The 26,064-nt window shown below is 34.4% G+C and overlaps 1 long non-coding RNA gene across 1 annotated transcript in view; it reads left to right on the top strand.

Moving 5' to 3' along the window:
- LOC120474758 (uncharacterized) overlaps window positions 1-14,354 on the top strand; it is a 179,903-nt gene extending 165,549 nt beyond the window's left edge. The window contains exons 4-7 of the long non-coding RNA XR_005621822.2: window positions 5,035-6,005; window positions 11,864-12,006; window positions 12,127-12,237; window positions 12,484-14,354. This is a non-coding gene — a long non-coding RNA (uncharacterized LOC120474758). The remainder of the gene's footprint in view (window positions 1-5,034; window positions 6,006-11,863; window positions 12,007-12,126; window positions 12,238-12,483) is intronic.
- Window positions 14,355-26,064: the final 11,710 nt, after the last annotated feature.

Below are 26,064 nucleotides of genomic sequence, written 5' to 3'. Positions count from 1 at the left end.
AAAACGCTCAGTGGCTCGTTACGCTCATGGCGCTTAAAAAACACGGCGCTTCCATTGAAAACAATTGAAAACATGCGCCAAGCTCGTGGAAAAACGCTTTGGTGGACACACGGCCTAAATATAAGACCTACCACTGATTGATCTTCGCACAGTATGAGTGCCTTGGTCAGAAGATTAAAAAAAAATGTTGAATTATTGGGTTAAAATTTTGAATCAATTGACGGCCCCAGTAACAACGGCCCTGACAGAAGCATTTGGATCATGTTTCCCGCTTTGAGAAAAGCGCAGATGTGTGATTGCGCCCAGGGAAAAGTAATCCTGGCCTACAACCTCAGTGCGATGTGCTAATTCCAGACACCCGCTGTTTTTGACAGGAGTGAATTGAATCAGAGGAAAGAGGGAGAGTGTGACAGTGAAAGCGTTGAAGACAATGACGAGAAGCGATTGTGAAGATGTTAATGTATTTGAGCAAACAAACATATCTCCGCACCGCAGCACTGGGACCCTGGGTTCTGCCTTGGCTACTGTATGGTGAGAAAAGTGAAGAGTGGCAGAGGACTTTACTGGAACTTTCTCTGAAGATTATGAGCTTATAAGGGGGGAATTCTCTCTGTTCTCTCCTGTATTTAGGCCATCTCTCCAGTTTTTCATTCACTATAGACTGGAACAGACTGGACTAATTTCAGTACTTTGCTGGGTTTTTGTGTGTGTGTCAGTCAGTGACCTGAACAACCAGTGACTTGCTTTTGTTGTAAAGGCATGAACTCTATCAGAAAAGTTCTACTATTTGGTAGTTAAGGTTTTTTTTTTTTTCAACCCTCTGTGCCTCTTCTGGCAGAAAGTACAGCAAATATATATATATATATATATATATATATATATATATATATATATATTAATTTATTTCTTTATTTTAATTATTTATTTTTGCTTCATCAGAATGAGATAACAACAATTGGTGACTTTTGTCGCATTGGCTGTAAACACACAAAAAATGAATCATGGACATGATTCAGATGTTAAAGGGTAAAAAGTAAAGTCACACATAGCTCCTTCATGGTCAAAAATGACCTAAATGAATGGGAAATATGAAAAAAATATGCAAACTCCGAGAATATTTCGGTGGTACAACCTACAGATCAGCCACTGTGCAGAGAAAAGTGCACAACAATGAAGAATTTTCAGTATCCATTCCTTATTTTTTTTTAATTATGTAAAAAAAAAAAAAAAAAATTATATATATATATATATATATATATATATTAAAGGCCTCCACTCTATTGTAATGTGAAATATGAACAAAAATGTATTGCATTGAAGTTAAATTTTAAGGCTGTCACTTTTGACCAAGAAGGAGCCAAGTGTGACGTCTAAACAAAGAGGTCCAGAAGTCCATTACTGTGCATTGTTACGAAGGCAACGGAGAAACTTATAAACGTGTTATATATTGATCACACTGATTAATTATCCAATATTTGGCATTTTTTGATTATTGTCAGTGCCAGTAATTAACTTTTTCATTGGCTGATTCATGTTTTCGGGATTTAAATTGAAAAAAAAAAAGACCACTCCATATTAAAAACATAGCCACAATTTGGGCATTGCGCATTTTGGGTTTCATGTTTTGGCTTAAAACACTGAGAAGAAAATGATATACGGTACTAGAAAGAAAACAAAAATATGCAAAAGTGGATAGGGCTTATTTCGCATCTCTTCATTTTCAGTCACACTACTTGTGTGCAGATTTTGTGTGATTTCCTGAAGTGGAAATGTATGATTTTTGCAAATTTCTATGGAAGGAATATTCCTGCCACCCTGTAAATCTCACACTGACACAAATGATGCTTGCTTAAGGGAAATTCTGCATACTTTGAACACTGAGACACACTGTGTGACTCGAGGATAAGTGTGCACTTTATTTCAATGTATTTTCATTTTAAATCCTTTTTATTTACCTTTTCTTTTTCAGTTTTCATTCACATTGTAAAAAATGTTCTGCTTCATAACCCCAAAGCTAAATTAATTGGTTGCATTCAAGTCAGAATATAATTTAATTTAATTAATGAATCTGACTAAATTAAATTACATCAACAAATGTAATTAGGTAATTAGTGCATTTTTAATGACCTTATGATCACAGGATTTAAAACATTACCTTTATGTGTCTTATTTTTTAGCATGCCTATGTGTGTGGAAATGTGCTTGATGAATAAACTTGGCTTGCTGAACAACCCCATTATACATGGGGGAACTGTAGCCGTATGCATAATTTACCATAGCATATACACAGATTTGAAGATATTTTATGGAGCTATTTGTTGTAAAATCATTAGTGCTTGAGAACTGATAGGAACTGCGTCCTAATCTAATAGTTCCTTGACAAGCAACACAATGAGAACATTTACATCCCAAACTGACCGTAGGACAGATCAAACAAGAAGTGCGGTAGTTTGTGATCAAAATTGTAATCATTTGTTTTGCTTTTTCTTGTCACAGTCGCTCCAGGTGACAGCATAAGCGGAAGATGCATTGAAGACCAAGGACAGAGATCCAAAGTGCTATATTATTATCCCATAAATTACAGCTTTATGGTCCTGTAATCAAATTCCCCTCCAGTCCTGACGTTTTTAAATGAGGCTATATGACATCTTACTGATATTATCATTTCATTTAGCTGGACATAAATCTAAACTGGATCTATAAATGTTCTGCATTGTAATAGTATGCTAATTTTGTGCACAAACAAAACTTGCTGCCATGATGCCAGCGTTTTTGCCAGGGCATTTGCTAAGGTTTTTGCTTATTGCTAGGGTGTTCTGGGTGGTTGCTAGGGTGCGATCATTTAATTTAGACTGATACAATCTGTCCACACTGAAAACACACTCAGTGTGACAACACAAACAGAAACTAAGCGAATTATTGTCATGGTCACAGCTATAGGTCAAACACTGAAATGTACTGTACGTGGAAGAGATATTTTTTACTGATTGTTGCTTTACTGTGTTGGAATTTTATTTTCACCTATAATATATGCGAAAAGTCATTATACAAGTCATTTTTGAGGTGTTATTCATGTCTTTAGTACAAATGTTATGCGCTGAGTTTGTTCAGATCACTATGTGCAAAGTAGTTTGATGTTTCCAGCATGAAAAGGCATTCTGGCCACACCGAATTCTAAACAGGAGATATTTGAGAGAAATGAAAATGGTGGTGATTGTTCAGTGCCGGTGTGAGCGACTGTGTTGAGCTAAGCTTTAGATCAAATAGTCAAGCTCCATTAAGCCCTCATGATGGTAGCTGTAAAACATTTCCATATGAAAAGGAAAGGAAGGTCATTTCTGTTTTCCTTTGGGGACAGTCACACACCTCTTGAGAAAAAAAGAACCTGAATATCTGCGGTCCGTGCTACAGAAGAGCGGATAATGGCATTAAAAACTTATTATACGCAACTCTTATGACATGCTAACAAACATACTGTAGATTATACTGTCAAGGTCAAGAGCATTCATCCCTTTGTGCATCTATGAACAGGAGAGTCATTCCGCTCTTAAACTATGAACTATAAACTGAGCGACAATCGACGCATTTAAAGTAGTTGAATAGAGTGGTGTAGGTTTGAGGTCAGAACCCTGAAGTCTAATTGGCCGCTGGTTCCTTCGATTTTCCTTCCGGATTCTGCCGCCGTACCCTCACCACTCTATTAAAGGGTAACTAACTAACTATATGTAAGCTGTGTTATGTATCCTGATTGACTTTATGATTAGATATAGGAGTAGTTAACTTTTCAAAAAACATTTGCTGATAATTTACTCACCCCCATGTCATCCAAGATGTCCATGTCTTTCTTTATTCAGTCGAAAAGAAATTAAGGTTTAAAGTGAAAACAGAAACGTTTCATGCGTTCATTCTGTGATGAATTGTTTTTTTTTTTATGTTTTTTAAAGCTACTCTGTGTGATTTTTACCCCCATCTAGCGGTGAAAAGGTATATGACCATCCAGTGAATTTAAGTTTCTGTTCCTCTCAATTCCGATTTCGTTTTAACTCCAACGGTGGCCAATGTAGTCCAAGATTAACATGGCTTCCAGTTCGACCTCGTCCATGAGTGTTAACTCAAACGTAAACGCGAAAGGCGAAGCTTGAATTAACGGGTATGTCCCTCTTTGGCTAATGTACTTTCAAGATGGAGGGGCAACATGGCGACCGACAATAGAACCTCTTACCTGTATGTATTTTCAATGGCATATTATACACTCACAAGAATACTTTATTACTTGAACGAAGTAAATATAAATTACTGAGTACATATAGTTTTGAAAGAACTAAGTGTTTTTAGCTAAGAATAAACTAAAAGGAGTTACATAGTGTAGCTTTAAAGGGATACTCCACTTTTTTTGGAAATAGGCTCATTTTAACACTCCCCCAGAGTTAAACAGTTGAGTTTTACCGTTTTCGAATGTATTCAGCCAATTTTCTGATATTTAGAAGAATATCAGTAACCAGACAGTTTCTGGTCTCATTGACTTCCATAGTATATTTTTTTTCCTACTATGGAAGTCAATGAGACCAGAAACTGTCTGGTTACTGATATTCTTCTAAATATCAGAAAAATCGGCTGAATGGATTTGAAAACGGTAAAACTCAACTGTTTAACTCTGGGGGAGTGTTAAAATGAGCCTATTTCCAAAAAAAAAAAAAAAAAAAATGGAGTATCCCTTTAAGCCCTGATACAGAGTGCAGTTAAAGTCATGAGACGCAGGCCAGTGGAACAGAAAAACGGAAGGTCTAGAGATGCGTTTTTAGAGCGTCGTCACTTTCCAAAATGTTTTCTAAAAATGTTGCACATTTGAAAAATGCATTCTTGAGACGTTACGCAAATGCAATACGCAAAACTCGTGAACAACACGTCCATAAACTATGAGAAAGTAAAGCAGTGGAATGGTTAAACACACTCCGTGTGAAGAGCCCCTTAGCTATTTGCCTTGTAGACAGGAATCTTAATGTGTTTGTATCCTGTTTTTCCTTCTCTCTTTAGCCGGCACATCAAGGCAGGAACGGAGTTGACGTGGGATTATAACTACGAGGTGGGCAGTGTGGAGGAGAAGGTTATGCTCTGCTGCTGTGACTCAATGCGGTGCAAAGGAAGACTGCGCTGATCGGCCCCTTTCGACATAAAACACTAAAGCTTAGTGTTCAACCTTACAGAAATGTAGCTGTGCCACTATTCTGGAAGACCATCGCAAAAATGTGACCCATTGAATATGATAAGTATAACACGATATACTAAAGTTTGTGTTTTGTTTGTTTTTATCGTGTTTACCCTCTAGAAATGTGAATAGTCATGTATTTGTGTGGAGAAAACAAAACGATTTGTCTTGTAAGATTTGTCTTGTATGTCATTTTTATGCGTTGGAAAACAAAGCTGAATATGAACAATATCATTAAAATGGGTAAAAAGAAAACTATTTATAAAATAACTTAACTCTGTGTTACTCTTATACTGTAGTATCAACCAAAATTACTAAAATTATTGGCACTGTAAAATCATAATTGAATCTCTTTCAAATAGAAACTTTCACTTCTTTCTGTTTACTTTTACTTTTTTTTCTTTTTGTTGTACTGGTGCCCATTGTGTGCAAGTATTTGATTAGTAAACTATCAGTATACCTATATGTTGTCACGTGTAGTTTAGTTGCAGTACAATTTAAACCTTAGTTAGTTGTGTTCTCAAAGTGTTACACTAATACTGTTATACACTAAAATGTGGGCCAATTTAGCCCCACATATTGGCATACGTATACTAGTACATTGATACTTACTTAGAGATACTTGAACTTTACTTAAGTATACTTAATAAAAAAAACGTAATAAAAAGTATTTTATTTTTTGTAAGAGATCCCTTAAACTTGCTTTTTGTTTTCCCTGACAGAAACTGAGTCGAATCCCATGGTCTCACCAGCCCATCCTTTATTGTTAGATGAGCATTTTGAGTTTTCAGGAACAACTGTAAGTTATCCTGATGTAACACTTCTGCATGAGATTCTCTTAACAAATGTCTTTTAGGATGGTCAGCTCAGCTCTCATACCCAGCATACTTTCAAAAGCTCCACCAATTTGGTTTGTGGGAACACTGTAAAACCCCAAACTTTTCTACAGAAAAACATATCTGAGCAAAGACAACCCTGATACCGAAGCATTTGAAATGGCTGGTCTAGATAGAGCCTTGGAGCCAGATATGTCAAGAAGTTCTTGCCTTGTCTCAGTTTCCCAACTTGCTCTTCTGGCAGATTTCTTTAAGTAAAAAAAAGAGCAAGAAACAGCAGGACTGCATTCCAATTTGTTTACAAAAGCAGCCACACATTTAAAAGGGAATTTGTGTCTCTATGTATTTGTCATTATGACATAAACCTTTAAAGCACAATGGTTTTCCAGTGAAAAACGATGTTCAATACCCTGGTTTGTTTTCAAAGCTTTCTGTGTTTCAATGATCTGTCAGCTTTGCTCTTATCTTTAGAGAAACAGAAGCTTGGGATGAAAAATGTCTTTATTTCTTTTTTTTTTTTTTTGTTTGCTAATGCTGTCTATCATACTGTAAGCTGTACCATATAAGGATTGCTATATAGTTTCAGTAAGTTTCAGAAAGTTTTGAAGGTGCAGTGTTAGATTTTCTCTTTATAAAATGTAAAAAAAAAAAATGTGCAACTACATTTGTTGAAGTCGCAGTCATAGTCCGATATCCCTCCACGGTCACATTATCTGCAAACTCTTAAAAAATATTGATAACTGAAGTTCTATGTCAAGACATTTGAGATGGTAATGTTTCATTATAATAATAATGCAATAATCTATTTGCTATATAAAGTGTCCTCCTGACATATATGGATATTAATGCTAGAAATAATCTTGTAATCGGTTTCATAGAAATATAATCAACCTTTTCTTCCTCTAATAAAGGACATTGGCAAGGTCGGTTGTTGACTCTAAAGTGCTTCAGTATATGTTACCTGGGAATGAAACGGACTGATTTTAAGTGAGACGCCCAACATTCAACCCAAATATAGTCATATAAGCATTGCACTAACTCCGAAGCTATTCAGTTAAGGTAAAAAACTGCATAGTGCTGCTTTAATAGAGTGCCGAAGTTATGACGTCACTCTCTAGGCCGAAACGCGGAAGTGAGTCAGCATTTTAGCACTACCCCTCACTCTAAAGCCTATGGGATTTTTGAATGGGTTTTTGCTAAATCGCCTGAAATAAGGTCTGTGGTGAACAACCCGGTCTCATCCCAAGACGTCATATAACTGACGTTTTGGGACGTCTTTTGACCATACGTCAATATTCGCCTTTTTAGGGCCCCCTTAATCGTCGGTAGATGAGGTTATGGGATCCTAACTCTACCCCAGACCTAAACCTAACCCTAAACCTAACCCGTCACCTAACTGACGTTAAAGGTAAAGCGTCAGTTGTATGACGGCCCGGGATCGCCATCTACCGACGTTTAAGGGGGCCCTAAAAAGGCGGATATTGACGTATGGTCAAAATACGCCCCAAAACGTCAGTTATATGACTTTTTGGGATGAGACTGTGTTATGGTGAACAAAGCCTCTAAATATCTTCACGTTTTGATTTATGACATAGAACACACAGTTATAACCTGTTAGTGGTTTTTAAACTGTATTGTGTCTGCTTGTGTTTTTTTTAAACTTTATAAAGGCTTCAAATTGTATACATTTTGGATTAACTTATAAAGATTATCTTGATAGAAAAACTTGTACGGGTCACAACCCTTGTTGAACACAGATCTTATTTTTTTTGCGATTTTCCAAAAGTCTATGGGGAAAATGCATAGCTTTTCGTTCGAGGGAACCCATGCGCCGCTAGCTTCCGAGTTGTCCTACAAAGTGACGTCATCACTTTGGCACTGTATCAACTATTTAACTTACAACACTTTCGATCTTCACGGTAAATAATTGGCTTACATTTTTAAGTACAATCAACTTCATTTCAACTTTAGTTACATTAAACTGACTTAACAAGTTGAATATTGTATAGCTTATTTTAAAAAGTTGATTTAAACTCATTTTGATGAGCAATGTAAAAACATGTTGTCATATATTTTTTTAACATTTAATATTTTACAATATATTTTGGAAAAAACATGATCATAGACCTTCACAACAGCGCCATCTTTGTTTTTTACCTGGATTGACAACCCGATCTCACGGCTATTGGTACAAATTTTACTGGGTGGCTAATTCGTAACGTACGACCTCACTTGTACGAATTGGCCAATTTTTTTGAATTTGTACGAATGACCTACCCCTGACCCCGCCCCTTAACCTACCCATCACATGGGTTTAGACAAATCGTACGAGTGAGATCGTATGAATTAGTAAAATTGGTAACACTTTACAATAAGGTTCATTAGTTAACATTAGTAAATGCATTAACTAACATGAACTAACGATGAGCAATGCATTAGTTACAGTGTTTATTAATCTTTGTTAATGTTAGTTAATACAAATACAGCTGTTCATTGTGCGTTCATGTTAGTTCACAGTCCATTAACTAATGTTAACTAATACAACCTTTGATTTTTAATAACATATTAGTAAATGTTGGAATTAATATTAACTAAGATTAATAAATGCTGAACAAGTATTGTTCACATATTGTACATGTTAAATAATCTAGTTAACTAATGTTAACTAATGAACCTTATTGTAAAGTGTTACCGTAAAATTAGCCACTTTTTAATTACTCGTTCGAATTTGTACGAATTGGTCGTGAGATAGCGTTGGGAATGAAAACGAGGATGTGAGGGAGACACACATGCATCTCTTAATGGTTTTACTGTTAAATTTCAGTGATTTAGAAGCTTTAAATAGGATGCCATTGAAAACAAAGTTAAATTCTATCCTTTACAGGCTCGCTTTCTGCTCTGAATAAGGTCTATTGAAACTCACATTTCTGATTAAAGTTTTGCACACTGTATTCAAAACATAGAGTTCATCACATAATTAATTAGGGCCTGTTGTGGAATCTAGCAGCTATTCGTGAGCTGATGCAATGTGGAGGAAAAATGTTGTATCCCTTGACACCACGTGCAGGACATGATAATTGGGCAGGTTTGAAAGCCCATTTATGCCTGTAGACGTGAAAAGAATGAAGTTGATGTCAGACATGTGTCTGGTGGCATTAAGGTAAACAACACTAATGGCCAGGGGTCCCGAAAGCTGCTTGAGAATCAAACCTCGACCTCTGAGTTTGAGGATATCAGATTGGTGGAGTTTTCGGTGCTTCCATAGTAGTTCAAACAAACCCATTAAGGTGTATTTACAGGTTCATGTCTGGTGATGTGAGAGCTTCTTGCGGATAATTCAGTCCTGCGTCGCAATTGTGCAAAGAACAAGTAAACAACCATGTCAGCGATATCAAATCTCGTTAGAAAAGCAAGCAACTTGCCTGACAAAATAAGCCTCTAAATGAGTGACACTAAGATCTGGGAGAGCTCAAACATATGGGGATATCTGGAAACTGCTATTTGTGGTCTGTCATACTTTACTGTGCTATGGGGCCCAGAAACACCACTGTATTCATTTTGTTTTTCTTTGAACACAAAAGAAATTGTGAATCTTTTTTTTTTTTTTTTCATTACTGTGTCGGTGCTATTGCAAGGTATAGCTGAGTGATATTTTTAATCAATATTCGTATTCACATTAGAGCATGGCACTAGCAATCCCACTAACTGATAATAATAATAATTATAATAGTAATAATGATTATTATGCGAAATATTCATAATGATTTAATATAATGATTATTTATTAAAAAACATTCTGTATCGTTTTTGCTCACAGTAAGTTGGTAAATGAAAAACTGTTGGCTATGTATTATTTATATGATTGTGAAAGGTCTTAGAAGCTTTGGGGCGATAACGTTCACACCAACATGCGCTTATCGGAACCAAGAGCTTTATTATGCTGGTTCTCTTTATGACAAATCTATTGCAATTAGCAGCATATCACCACTGCCCAGTTTTACGATGCAATTAGTAGTTCTTTACTCTCGATGCTTCATTTATAATGAATTTTTGTACTGGCACGGAGCATTCAGGCTTAATTCCCCTGGCTATCTCCGTACCCTAAAGATTTGTTTAATTAAATGTTTATATAAATGACTTGAGTCAATGAAAACCAATTAATTTTGTGCTTAGCAACACTGCGTGCCCATAAAGGAGTTTAAAATAAGAGGCCGTACATGCTAAGATGGGTTCTTAATAATCAATCTTAATCGTTTTTTAAAACGAGGATGATTATTTATTTTATGAAACGTAATCTTTTACAGAGACATTTTTAGGTCCTTTGATGTAATGTCAAAGAATTTATTCCAATTTTAAATCAAGTCTTGTTTCTGAGAGATATTATCTCTGGTAAGGGGTATTGATTTCGCCCTTGCTCGTATCTGAATGTAGGACACCGCCGTTTGAGACCTCCCCCCCTCGGGACAGTCATTAGTAAAAGAACTGACTGATAGAGGCAAACCATTTGGGACTCCTTTTCTTGTCACACCTCGTACTATGACCAGGAGCGATTTTAACATATTTTTGTATTCGTTTTTTACTCTCCCATCAGATGGCTACAAATCCAGCTGCCATCTTTTGGTTTAAGAAACATGTGTCAAACCTGTTCCAATAAAAGACTTAATGCATCTCAAATAAAAGCATACATTAAAGTATCATCATTGATTTAGTAATTCATATTTACATATACGGATATCTAATATATTTACATATACAGATAATGAATATATTTACAAATATTAAAAATTCATATAGTTACATATTTAGATAACTAATATATGTACATGTATTATAAATTAATCTACAAATAACTAATATATTAACATATATTATAAATTAATATATTTAAATATACAGATAATTAATATATTAACATCTATTATAAATTAGTATATGCACATGTATTGAACATTAATGTATTTAACTAGATGGTATCTAAACATTGACATATTAAGAAAATAAATAAATTAAAAATTTCCAATAAAAAATATATTTACAGATGCTTAATATATGTGAAAAATATAAAAAAGGGGCCAAAATCAAATATTTGAATATATATATATATATATATATATATATATATATATATATATATATATATATATATGTGTGTATATATATATATATATATATGTGTATCTTTGTATTTAAATACAAGTAAAATATTTATTTTGTTCTATTTAGAATTAGTAGATTTAAATACATGGAAATGTATTTATTACTTATATATTTAAATTTATGTGACTTCCACATGGTTTCATCAGCAAATAATCTTCATTTGTGATCCAAAGATAAACCAAAGTCTTGATTTTGGAATGAATTCAGAATTCATTTTTGGGTGAACTATCCCTTTAATGTTAAAGATCTTTTTATTACTTTCGGTCATACTATTTTTCCTAACTTATTGCCTGTGATCTCATTTGCATTCTCTTAAGCATTTATTATTATTCATGAAAACTCCAAACCAACATCTAGAGTTAGAATAGGCATTGTAACTTTAGACAGCAGAAGAAAAATATTGGCTGTCCAAAGAAAAAATGTTTTATATTTTATATTACTTTTGTAAAAAATGTCACACCAAGTGTTTTTCTCAGCCAGAGAGAACTATGGGCATGAATTTAAAATTGAATCATGACACCAAATATTTTTGTCCTGCCTCTACGACACTGCATTATATCACAGTGTCTCAAAACATGCTGCCTATAATTTACCATGTTTTTCTCATCTCTCACCTGCTAAGCCTATAATTTACTATGTTGTTTTTTATCTTTCACCTGTTAAGCTATCAGGCAAAGTCACTCTGTTTTGGAAGACTGCTACAGGACATGCATTCAGAGTAAAGTGCCAAGTTGCTTCAGTGTTTGGCAACCACAACCAACTGTTACTGATGCCAGTATAAAGTGCATGTTGCTGTGCTTACAAGAGGTAAAAACGATATAAAAACTGTTCGTTTTCTTATACACAAACTGCTCGTTTCGTGTCTCAGGCCATCAATGTGTACTTAAATCATGTTTAATTTGGACTTCTCTGTGCATGCTCTTTGAGGTGGTGACCATAGACCTGCATTACATACTGACAGACAAGAACGGTTTGAGCTAAAAATATCAAAATTGAAACTACTGCAGAAACAAAGACAACATCTTGGATACCCTTGAGGTAAGCTAAAACATACCAAAAATTAATTTCAAAGTGAACTATCCCTTTAAATAGGACACTATATGAGGGAATAACCATTGGTGGTGGTTGTTTGAAACCATAATGGACATTATAAAGTGCTCTTATTCAATCCCATAATGCACCGCAATAACGAGTGAACGACCGTTGAGATGTAGGCTCAATGGCTAGATAAAACCCGTAATGCACTGTTAGGGTCGAGTTGAATCAATTCCCATGTCTGAACAGAAAATGGCGCCCGCTGCTGACTGATCCTTCCATCCATTTTCCAAACCGCTGGTCCAATGTGGGTACAGCGTAATATCATACAGGTATATATTCATTTTTAATTGATTATTAAATTGTGTAAAAGTTTTATACAAGCTATAGTTACCATGAAAGACTTGAAGATCTTTTCATACTGGAGCTGCTGCAGCTACTTAAACTGCACAAACTATTACTCACTCGTTTTCATTCACTCTTTCAAGTGGACTATATAGTGGTCTAATGTAGGGAATGATTTTGAACACAGCCAAGGTAAAACTTGAGTATAAGAAAACTAACAGAAACATTGCTTTGAGCATGCAAAGATAATGTAAAGGTCACATTTTTCACGTTTTAATGTCTCGTTTCACAGGAAATAGCAATAGGCCCTGTTCATTTGCAAGCATCTCTGGTATATGAAAAAAGGCCAGAATTGCTCATAAATGCTAGCCATAATTCTTATTCATTGTGTCCTGTCACTGGGTTTTAATAGACTCACAGTATGTGAGCACCATTTGCTATTCTCTTTCCAGTATCACTCCCAGGAGTGAATCTCCATTGATTTAATAGACGCTGGGAATCATTAGAGCTCTACGGCTATACAGTTCACTGAGCATGATGGAGCACACACCGACTTGTAAATAAAGGTGAGGCAGGTGGATGTAGAATTGGTCGCTGTCTTTCTCAAACCTGCGGAAAGTTTAATAAACATGCGGTTTCTGTTAGCAGAACCTTTGCACTCATCAGGGTCGACAATGCGCCAATTAAACAGCACTGGCCGAGAAACAGTCTGTTGAGTTTAGAGAGATGATTGTCTGGTGCCAACGAGCTCTTGGCCCTTGGTGCCTCTGCTCTTAGACCATATTGAAGCTCGCTCTGTCACAACAGGAGATGCATACTAAACTCAACACAAAAAAACGGATCAAGCACGGCATGCCACAGGCTGCATCTCACTGGGAAATGACTTGCTAATCTTCTCCAAATAGCAATGTTGCTCTGGGATATGTTGGGTTGATGTACAGGTACAAAGTGAAGTTTTGAAAGCTGAAGTTTAATAATAATTAAGTTTTGTACCTTTTTGTTATAGTTTAGGGTCCATTTCTCACTATTAACTAACTGTTAACTATTACTTTTACTTCAGTAAACTTCTTACTATATTGCTTATTAATAGTTGTAATATGGTATTTGTTAAAAACGATTGTGATTTTAACGGTAAAAATGCTACAGTGCAAAACTGTTTAACAAAGCTTCCTTACTATATACAGTAAATAACTGTGATAGAATGGTATATGATTTACTGTTTTTGGAAGTGAAAAAGCTCATTGTATAATTTACAGTGAAAAACCGTTGACATTCCCACAATTCCCTGTGTGACGCTTCACATTTGATGTGTTTTTGTCGAAATAACTGTTTCTTCATAGTTTTCTTTGTTTTTTTTTTCTATTCTATTTCTAATATTATCGTTTTATTTATCATTTTTTCCCTAAACATTATCGTTTAAGTGCAAATGAGACTGCAGCTTATATAGTATTAACTTTCTTGTGGAAAACTGCTTGTGCTGAGCTTAGTTTGATCATGACTCTCTTCACTGCTGTGAATGGTGGTTTACAGTGTATTACAATTTTACAAAACAGATATTAATACTTCAGTATGTTGGTAAATGAACATCACATCAGATAATGAAATATGATTTTTTACTGTAAATTTTAAGTTAAGTCTGTGAAACCGATAACGTTGCTACCATAATTTTGATGGTAAAGTTCTGGCAATCACAGCTGCCGGTATTTTACCGTAAAAAAATTATGTTTTTTTGTTTTGTTTACAGTGATTAAGGGATGTAGAATATGAACATGCAAACTAAAGTGTGCTTTATGTGCTTTATGTGCAAACTAATATGTGCTTTATAAGTATTTGAGGATTCAGAGTTTTTTGTCATTTTTTAAAGTTTTATCTCTATTCTCATATATCTCTATTCAAAATGAGATCAAAATACTTACTTTCTTAAAATGCATTTCATAGCTTAATCCACTGTAAACTTACTCACTATTCTGAACATCCACTATTCCATCACAATATCATGGCAATAACTGGTTTGGCGAATTGGTGGCCAATTTGTATTCATACATCAATCTGCTCATGAATTCATGGGCCTTCATGCTTACTTTTTCGCTGATATGATTCACATCGTACGAATTCATACGAAATCACCTCATAACATACATTTTCTCGTTCAGGGATCAGGTTGACTATTCATAATCCAATCAAATATTGTAAAAAATAAAATTTAATATTCAATGTAGGAGTACAATGTTTGCTCCTACCCCGCAGTAGGAGCAAACATGCTTCCGCTAGGGAAATAACAGCCAGCGTTGAATCTCTTCGACTTTCTTTGGATAGTTATGAAAACGATAAGACACACAATGAATAAGGTATGTGGAGATTGCATTGTGGCAAACGCTAAGTTGTATAATTGAGTGCAATGTCTGCTGCAGTGCGTGAACATATCCTTAAACAAGCTGAGAGTTCAGAAGGATGTGACTATGATCAAGATGAACTGGACCCGGAGTCAAATTTATTCCCAAACATAAATGATATATGTAATTACTATACAGACACAGAATTTACTAAGATTGAAACGGCTGGTTCATTTTCTCTTATTCATTTGAATTGTAGAAGCCTATATTCAAATTTTAGTAGTATATATGATTATTTGAACACATTACAAAATAAATTTACTGTTATAGCTATGTCGGAGACTTGGTTAACGGAGGAGAAAGGTGTGGAATTTCATTTTGAGGGCTATGATTTTTTTTATGTTAATCGTACTAATAGGAGAGGAGGGGGGGTTGCTTTATATGTTAGTAGTGATTTGAAATGTAAAACAATTGAGTCTATGACTAATGCAACAGAAGATTTAATGGAATGTTTAACTATTGAAATTGAAATGAAGAAACAGAGGAATATTGTTGTTACATGTATATATAGAACTCCAGGGTCTAGCATTACAACATTTAATAACAAACTGGAGCAATTATTATTTGGGATTAATGAAAATAAAGTGTCTATAATTTGCGGGGACTTTAATATAAATCTTTTGAATGTGTCTAATCATACTGGTAGTTTAGAGTTTCTTGATTTAATGTATAGCAGAGGCCTTTATCCCACCATTACTAGGCCTAGCCGAATAACTTCCAGTTGTGCCACATTAATTGACAACATTTTTTTAAATATAATTGATAAAAACGTTAAAAGTGGTCTTTTGATAAACGACACAACTGATCATTTACCGATATTTGTAACTTACCTCTGTGAAATAAAAACAAATAAAGATAAGTCTAGTAAAGTTATTAGGTTAAGAACGGAGGAAAGATTAAATAGATTTAAGGATGCTCTTATGAAAGAACAATGGGATAATGTTTATAGTACAAATAATGTTAATAAGGCTTATGAATTATTTGTTGAAAAGTATCTATGGTTATATAACAAAAATTGTCCTATAAAAACAATGAATAATAGAGCAAGAAATAATAAAAAACCTTGGTTAACGAAGGGTATATCGAAAGCGTGTAAAAAGAAGAATAAGCTTTATCGGGATTTTGTAAAATATCGGACAGCTAATGCAGAAAAAAAATATAAAGCCTATAAAAATAAGCTAACTTCTATAATGAGACGTGCAAAGAAAGATTATTATACAAACTTGTTGATAGATAATAAAAGTAATATCAAAAGAATGTGGAAAGTCTTAAGGGAGGTCATGGGCAGTGAAGTAAATTGTTGTCAGCCATTATATTTAACGAATGAACAGAATCTGGAGATAAGTGGTGGAAAAATGGCTGATGAATTTAATTCTTTTTTTTGTAATGTCGGTCCAAATCTTGCCAAAACTATACCACTACATAATGAAAATAAAAGTTGGACAGGTGAAAGTAGAGTCATTAAATCTCTCTTTCTTGATGAAGTTGGTGAGAATGAAATTATTTCTACTGTATCTAAATTAAAAAGTAAATATTCATGTGATAGTGATGGCTTAGATATGTATATCGTCAAAGAAACTATAAGTTGTATTAGTAGACCATTAAAATATATTATAAATTTGTCTTTTAATTTAGGTTTTTTTCCAGAAAAAATGAAGGTGGCTAAAATTATTCCCTTATTTAAATCTGGTGATAAGCATAGTCTCACAAATTATAGGCCTATATCGCTGCTTTCCCAATTTTCGAAAATTATTGAGAAGCTTTTTGTTAAAAAATTTGATTGTTTTCTTGAAAAAAATTCATTGATACATGATAATCAGTTTGGGTTTCGAAGCACCTGCTCAACATCTATGGCTTTGATGAAAATCACAGAAGATATTACTACAGAATTGGAGAAAAAAAATCATACGATTGGTGTTTTTATTGATCTTAAAAAGGCCTTCGACACCCTTGATCATGGTATATTGATATCTAAATTACAGACATATGGAATTAGAGGTGTAGTATTAAATTGGATTATTAGTTATTTAGAAAATAGACAACAATATGTTGAGTATTTAGGCCATGAATCTAAGTTGGAACTTATTCAATGTGGAGTCCCTCAAGGCTCTGTGCTGGGGCCTAAGTTATTTTCTTTATATATTAATGATCTCTGTGAGGAATCAAAGATTTTACGTTTTGTTCTTTTTGCAGACGATACAAATTTTTTTGCATCAGGGAAAAACTTAAACGTATTAGTGAAAACTATTGAACAAGAATTGGTCCTACTTCAGAAATGGTTTAATAAAAATAGACTGTCATTAAATTTAAGTAAAACAAAATTTATGCTATTTACAAATCAAAAATGTTTTGACAATGTTAGTCTGAGTTTTAATGGAATAATTATTGAGAGAGTGTCAGAATTTAGGTTTTTAGGAGTACTCATTGATGAAAAACTTAAATGGAAGTCACATATAGCTTATGTAAGAAATAAAATTTGTAGAAACATTGCCGTTATGAGTAAAGTAAAGTTTATGTTAAATTGTAAGGCAATGAGAATTCTGTATTGTTCTTTTATTTTGCCATATTTAATGTATTGTTTGGAGATTTGGGGGAATTCTTATTTTACAAATTTAGCGCCCTTGTTTATTTTGCAAAAAAGGGCTTTGAGAATAATTCATGGAGTTGCTCCCAGAGAACACACTACAGGACTGTTTCTGGAGTCAGGGCTACTTAAATTGAAGGACTTGGTTTCTTTACAAACTTTGTTAGTTGTTCACAAAGCTAAACACTGCCTGTTACCGTGTGGACTGCAAACCCTTTTCACTTTAAACAGTGAGACAAGCAGAAGAAATAATGACTTCAAACAACCTTTTGCTGGCAATACCCTCAAACAAATGTGTGTTTCAGTCTCCGGTGTGAAAAGATGGAATCTTCTAGAAAATGATCTAAAATGTTGTTCAAATATCTTACAATTTAAAAATAATTATAAACAAAAGATACTTAAAGTCTATAAAGAAGAATGTGAAAACTAATAGAATTATTACAATAATTATGCTTTCGTTGCTATTTTGGCTGTTGGATCTGTCATTATTTTATCCTTGTTGTTTTTTTTGTTTATCTAGTATCATGTAAGCAGAATTAGTATTAATAGATAATAATAATAATATTAATTATAATAATAATAGACAAAGAGAGAAAAATGTGTTATAATTGAAGGTAGATTATATCTGGTTTGGGCTTGTCGTATGTGTATGTGTATGTGTATATATATATTTTTTCTTTTTCTTTAAGTTTTCTGTTGTTTGTCATTTTATGTTGGTGAGGTCATCTAATTTGTGAATCTTGTTTATAGGAATGGGGTAGGAGCTTATAAGATTTTTTTCTTCATCCTACTCCTGTTCTTTTCTTTGTCATGGAATGTACTTTGTGTTGGTTTGATTTGTTAAATTGTTTTTGTGGTGTTTCGTGTTGCATTACCATGAAAAGAGAGAATAGAAAAATAAATGAAATGAAATGAAATGTCCTTCAGAAACAAATCACAGTTCCAATTTACAATGTGTTGACTTTAAGCTATATTAGAAAACCCTGCACTCTTAAATATAAGGGTTCCAAAGGTTTTTGTCATGAAGAACCAATTTTTAGTTCTCTAAAGAACCTTTCAGTGAACAGTTCTTAAAAGAAACATTTTTTTTTTAGTGATTAAAACCTTTAAAAAATCTATTTCAGCAATAAAAGAACCATTTGTTCAATGCAATCATTCCATGGATGTTAAAGGTTCGTCATGGAACCATTGATGCCAATAAATAACCCTTATTTTTAAGAGTGTAAACTCCACCAGGATGAGTCTTTACTGTTATAAAGTGTTATCTTTCTTGGCTGAGGTTTCCTTCTCCCCCTCTGAATCACAGAGAACTTTAAATTAATTAACTACTGAGATGATTAATTATAAGCCGTTTATTAGATTAGTGTTAAGAGTCTGACATTTCAAGTGACTAAAACATTGCCGTAACAAATTGATATATTAACCATTTTTGATTGAGTAAAACAACCCCCCCCCCCCCCCCCCCCCCAAAAAAAAAAAAAAAAAAACACACACACAAACCAATCACCTTGGAAATACATCAGCCAGGCTGTGAAAACACTCTTGGGGTTTAACTACCAATCAGACATGCTGTTAGCATTGCATTGACGCCAGTCGGGTAATTCAAGAGTAGACCGATTCAACTAGGCAACCTCATGGCGAGTATATGTTGTTAGCTTTTCTATCACTTTGGGTGTTTGATTTCCTCTTTCAGGCAGTTTGTGGATGCAAAGGAAGACCCCATGATCCTGTCAGCTTTCATTTAGGGGCCAGTGACAACAGCCTTACTGCGTTAAATCACTCTGTCGCACGGTATTACTGGGAGAAAGCTGAGCTTGTGGATTCCTGACTGAGTAAGCCCGCTGATAAAATCACTCTCTGCTCTCACACTGGGGTCTGCAGGCTCCAGATATGGGCTCAGGCACCCGGTGCGATCCAAATACGGCATAGGAACCAGCAATTAATTGCAGGGGTTAAAGTTTGTCGGCAGCACCGCAGCGTTATTGTAAGCGGATGTAAGCCTCGTTATTACTACAGTTTTTAGCTTCACGCCATGCAGCTGTGTGTTTTCACTGTTTTCCTGCACGCATCTTTCTTATCGTCTGGCATTAATATGTTTAATCAACAAGCCCCAGAGAACAAATGATAACGCTAAATGAAGGGAAGTCAGGAAAGCGCTACGATGCAAATAGATCTCTCATGGTTCATTTCTTCTGAAAATGAATAGCAATATCAAAGAGTAATAAACTGCTGTGTCAGAATATTTTCCACAAGTCAAAACTTGATAGCTTCACAAAAATGTTGAAATGAGTCTATTAATAAAGAATTCAGTAAAGAGGCATGGGGTTTTTCTTGTTATAGAGCTTGTTAAAGAGGCATGAAGGGGTTTTTCTTGTAACATGTGTATTATAATATACTATTTAATATTTTAGATATGTTATATTCAACAATATTATTGATTAGCACTGACAATCTTTTTTTTTTCTAAAAACAGAGTGTATATCAACTAACATGATCATTATAGCGGAGTTTAAATGACAAAACGCATTCAATTCCAAATTTGATAATTTAAAAAAAATAAAAAATAAAAGTCACTGGGGGGGGTCAATTAGAATATAGACTTTTTAGTTCATGACACTGTTGAATTCCCAGGTGTCTAAAATGTATCCAACAGCCTCAGGTCTACTAAAGTCGTAACATGGCTTCGTGGCTTCAGGTATTGAATGAAACCTTTGCTAATGAAACTCTCACAATAAAGGAAATTGCAGTGGACAGTGTTCAACGGTGTGCTAATCATGTTCAGATAAAGTTTTCAGTCCACCATAACCATCCATTGAGAAAAGAAAATCAGAAATGTTGTCCTCAATATAGCACTTAAATTGTATTTTTATGGTTTTGAATGCGTTATCTGTAAATGTGAAGGAGGAGTTTCTCAAAATAGCTCACCCAAAAACTATTTACTCAACCTCTTGTTGTGTTAAAATGTCTAGAGATCCATTAAATTAGTTCAAAAAGTTATAAACGTGTGAGGGAGGAGTCCCTTGTAATTACTGTATGATCATGGCAGCCTTGCAATAATGTATAGTTCAAAGATTTTCTTATAGGGAAACGCATAGGCATGAACCTTGTGGCTAAATATGTTACAGCTCTTGTTAAAGACACAGCTCTGTGAATCAGTGCAGAAGTTTGCCGTGTTTGGAGGATAATAACAGCTTCAGTAAGGCAGATGGGAGGTCAGTCCGACCTATCAGCTTTGATTTTTCCGTTTATTTCCGACACGCTTGGCTGGAAATACAAACAATTAAGCTGATTAAATGTGCTCAACCTAAACTGTCTGCAAAACTCAAACAAGTTCCTAATGAACTGTTTTGGGAGGTCAGCAATCAGTTGTTGTTCAATTTACATCCCAAGCGACGGTGCATACGGAAAGAGCTCCAGTGGTTTGTGTTGAGTCGGCTGGTTTATAGCCCTGGAAAGGGCACTGGGGGGATGAGCGCCGAGCTTCGGCATTTGTTATGCCTTAAATAATTCAACAATATTCCAAGGCTTTTTGTCAGCAGTAATTTCTTGTGCAGTCTATTGTGACAGAACACTTTTGTTTACATGATAGAGAACAGCTATGATCTTACAAACTGCTTTGATCTTTCACTTTTTTATTCATTGGATTGATTTCATTTAATTGAATGGAATGAATGAATGTGATTTTCGTGTAATTGTAAGCTGATAGATAGATAGATAGATAGATAGATAGATAGATAGATGGATGGATGGATGGATGGATGGATGGATGGATGGATGGATGGATGGATGGATGGATGGATGGATGGATGGATGGATGGATGGATGGATGGATGGATGGATGGATGGATGGATGGATGGATGGATGGATGGATGGATGGATGGATGGATGGATGGATAGATAGATAGATAGATAGATAGATAGATAGATAGATAGATAGATAGATAGATAGATAGATAGATAGATAGATAGATAGATAGATAGATAGATAGATAGATAGATAGATGGAGATGGATGGATGGATGGATGGATGGATGGATGATAGAATAATTATTATTACAATAATTATTATATTGAAATTAATTGTATTATTAATTAAGTTTAATATTTATAATGGATAGATAGAATAGATGATGGATGGATGGATGGATGGATGAATGATAGAATAATTATTATTATAATTATTATTATATTAATAATACAATTAATTTCAATATAATAATTATTGTAATTTCAATATAATAATTATTCTAATAATAATTATTCTATCATCCATCCATCTCCATCTATCCATCTATCCATCTATCCATCTATCCATCTATCTATCTATCTATCTATCTATCTATCTATCTATCTATCTATTCGAAAACATAATTTTTTTACTTTTGAAGATTTTATATTTTTTGGTAATGTTTGTTTAGTGTACAGAGTATTAAATAATTTGGCTGCGCCCCCATTAGAGGAGTTAATAATTGCTCTCAGATAGCCGGAGAACAACTAGGGCATCCAGTAGTGGCCACTGTGCCGTTCAACACAGACGTACCGAGTTTGGCAGATCAGCCTTCTCTATCAGTGCCTCTAAACACTGGAATTTAGTCCCAAAGGAGTTTAGAGACATTAGTACATTCAATTGTTTCAAATATAAAGTGAAATTATGGTTAAAATCTATACAATCATGTACCCATTGATCATGTGAAACTTGTTGTCTGAGAGGCGATTTGTGTGATGTTTTTTATGGTATATATGTGTCTGTTGATTGTCAATTGTTCCATGAAGCTTGTATGATGATGTTTTATGCTTTTATATGTGTTGCTGGATTGTTGGTTGTATGTTTTCCTTTCCTGCCCAGGGACTGCAGATGAAATTTAGCTTGTAGCTAATTCTGGTATGGCTGCATGCAATTATTATTCATGCAAGTTTAAAATAAATAAAATATACCTTTATAATAATAATAATAATAATTATTATTATTATTATTATTATTATTACTTTTATTATTCTAAATCTAAATATTTATATAAATGATTAACAATAAATTTTAAAGAATATTTTTTGAAGGTAGAGGAATTGTTCGATATCCTATTATGCTATGTAAAATCTGCAAGATAAAACATGCACATACCTTCTCAATTAAAACACACCTTAAGGTGTGTGTTGCACTGGGACACAAGCCCTTACTAGCCACAAGACAGACACGAAATCCAAGGTAAAACAATTCTCACAGAGAATTTGGAGCTAAGGAGGTAAAAAAAATAAATAAGTAAATAAACCCTTAAGCACTCGTCAGAAAAATATTTTCAAGCCAGTAACACTTCTTGAATCAAGCATGCTGTATGTCCTCACTGTAATCACTGTTATGACATCTACAGTTAGTGTCTGATCATCCCAGCTCAATAATGTTCAAATCTTTCATTTGAAGGTGATGTCACGTGCCTATTATTGTTGTTCTTGCTGTGACCAATCCTCTCTCTCTCCCTCTCTCCCTCCCCTGCCGCGTAAAGAGCCATAACATCAAAACAAAACAATGTAATCACAAACATCAATCTCTTCCTGAACACTAGTGAGATGTCTCCACCAAACATACAAAAGCATTGTTCCAAAACATAGAGAGCTGCATGCTTTCCAGAGACGGCGTGTGGTGCTCCTATCGTAGGCCAGCGCAGGGTTGCTCCCTATTTAAGCAGTCACAGAAACTCACACAGCACAGAACAACACTTAGGTATAATTACATGCATTGACTGGATAAAGCTGATGTGGTTTGATTCTTTCTGATGTCCTGCAGAAAATAGCTCGGGTTCTTATCCAGAGCATCTGCTTTTCAATTGTTTATTCAGCTGAGATTGTAAAGTTTAAAGGCCTGTTCTCATTACTCCCATGACTCAGTTTGATCTGCGTAGAAATAGTTCAGGGGAAAAAAAAGTGCTATTAATTTTTTATGAACTTGGAAAAGTAGGGCTGAATATCAATGGAACTAATGAAATCAGAGTAAAGGGGTAGAAGATAAAAGAAGGGACGGTCACTTGAGAGAGAAGAAAATGGAGGAGCAACACTTATCATTGCAGCATGTAGTACACGTGAGTGATGCTTGTCTTCTTCTGATGGACAAAACACTGTGATGATACTTTTGAGTTTTCATCCCCCTTTTTGAACAGATCTAAACTTAAAGGGTTAGTTCACATTGTATCATTTACTGACCCTTATGATGTTCAAACTAAAAAGATGATACTTGAAGAATGTTAACCAGACAATATTCACTTCCATATTAAACCCTGGGGTGTGCATACGACTAACATGACACCTTCATTATCATGACATGACATTCCTGTATATTAGGAATATGAAGGAAGTTTTATGCATGTTTGTGACAACTGTCATTAAGTGTCATTCGCTCAGTTATGACATTTTTAATGCAAATATGACATTGTTTGAAATGTCTTTGTTATGACACCTTGACATAAACCAATACATCATAATCTGTCAGTGTCTTGATATGTTGTCAAAAAAACGATATGTTGGCTATAATTAACTTTTAGATGTCAACAGGTTCCACATACTGTAACTGGGTTACGTTAAACGAACATAATTTCGTGTAACTTATGGAATTTTGTACTATTTTTGGAATATTATGGAATTAAGTACTTTTAAGCGCTGAACACTGAAGCAGTGTTAAAGTTAATGAGATAATTAAATGAATAATTGAGGACATTATTGAAGATCATTATTGAAGACACCTGAACAGGCAGAATTACTGAAGGAGAAAACCGGAATTTACAAGTCACCATTATGGTGATCGTTGTGTTGTGACGGCTGTTAATCAACTTTAACACTGCGCAGTGTTCATTTAACACTCCGCTCAGAGCTTAACTGGTTCGCTTAAAATGACTTTAAAGGGATACTCCACTTTTTTTGGGGGGGAAATATGCTCATTTTAACACTCCCCCAGAGTTAAACAGTTTTCAAATCCATTCAGCCGATTTTTCGTATATTTAGAAGAATATCAGTAACCAGACAGTTTCTGGTCTCATTGACTTCCATAGGGAAAAAAAATATACTATGGAAGTCAATGAGACCAGAAACTGTCTGGTTACTGATATTCTTCTAAATATCAGAAAATCGGCTGAATACATTCGAAAACGGTAAAACTCAACAGTTTAACTCTGGGGGAGTGTTAAAATGAGCCTATTTCCAAAAAAAAAGTGGAGTATCCCTTTAACATCCATGAACAAATTATGTTTGTTTAACGTAACTCAGTTACGTGGAACCTGATAACATAAAGTCCATTAAAGCTAACATATCTTTTTTTTTTTTAGTGTATCATATTAACTCAAATTTAAGAAAGCACCTAGCTTTATTGGTTAACATTACATTAAACTGTCAGGTGAATGGTTTTGTCATTGGCTGTCATGAATCCATTAACATTTAATGACAAATTCAATAAGTATATAGTTGAGGTCACGAAAAACATTCATGACAGTTATAATGCCTCATGACAGCCAAGGTCAAAGCCAACATGACAGTTTAATTTCATTTTATGTCAAGTTGTCATGACAAAGACATCTTAAACAGTCATATTTTCATTCAAAATGTCATTATTGAGCGAAAGACACTTAATGACAGTTGTCATAAACATGCATAAACCATGTCATGTCATGATTATGAAGGTGTCAGTCTTATGCACACCCCTTCAAGTCAAGTGTTGCCAAACACTGGAAGCCAATAACATCAACTGTCACTGTTAGTTAAGTTATTTCAGTACGTACAAAGAAACACGTCAGCAAAGCCTCATGGTTTGCAAATGATTCAATTCATCTTTTTCATCTTCTTTTTTGTGCTACTTACAGAATAAAAGCTTGTGATTGAGCATCTGAACTTATGAATAAAATAAATAACAGAAATCAGTTTCAAAGGACACTGATCTGATGACAGCTGTAACTAGACTTGAAAGAGCGCTTGAAAGAAACATGCTCGTCCCAGCTAATGTGTTCAGAATGATGAGAAATTGCTCTCGTGTAGTAAGTGGTAGCCTATAATTTACATATAGTGTGTGGTGAACTAATAAAGGCTTAATAATTAAGGTGAGTGAGATGAAGGCCTGGAAGTAGCCGGTATATTCTGTGTGATTTCCAAGCTAATTTAATTTGGTTTATTACACTTAAAAGCTTGTGTTGCTCCCCACATCGCTGGCAAAGGCTTTTATTTTCACAGTGTGTGTTACTGTATATTAAAGGCAGAAACTCTCCCTTCATCTCTCATCTGATGATTACATTTCCCATTTCTGTGCCTATAGGGCATATACTGTCCAACATAGATCTGATATTGATGAAACATGAGCTTAAAATCAAGTATTAAGCCTATATGAACTGCATAGACCAATATGGGAAATGATTAATGTGAATATTACCATTTACAGTAAATGTTTGGATTTGGTGCGATTTTATTTTTAAAGCTTTTGAAAGCAGTCTTTTATTCTCACCAAGGCTGTGTTTATTTGATCAGAAAAAAAAAAAATC

This window comes from Pimephales promelas, chromosome 17 (assembly GCF_988280905.1).
Source record: "Pimephales promelas chromosome 17, fPimPro1.hap1.1, whole genome shotgun sequence".
Taxonomy (NCBI): domain Eukaryota; kingdom Metazoa; phylum Chordata; class Actinopteri; order Cypriniformes; family Leuciscidae; genus Pimephales; species Pimephales promelas.
Note: the sequence above shows the minus strand (reverse complement) of the source record. Positions and strands in the feature narration are given on the sequence as shown.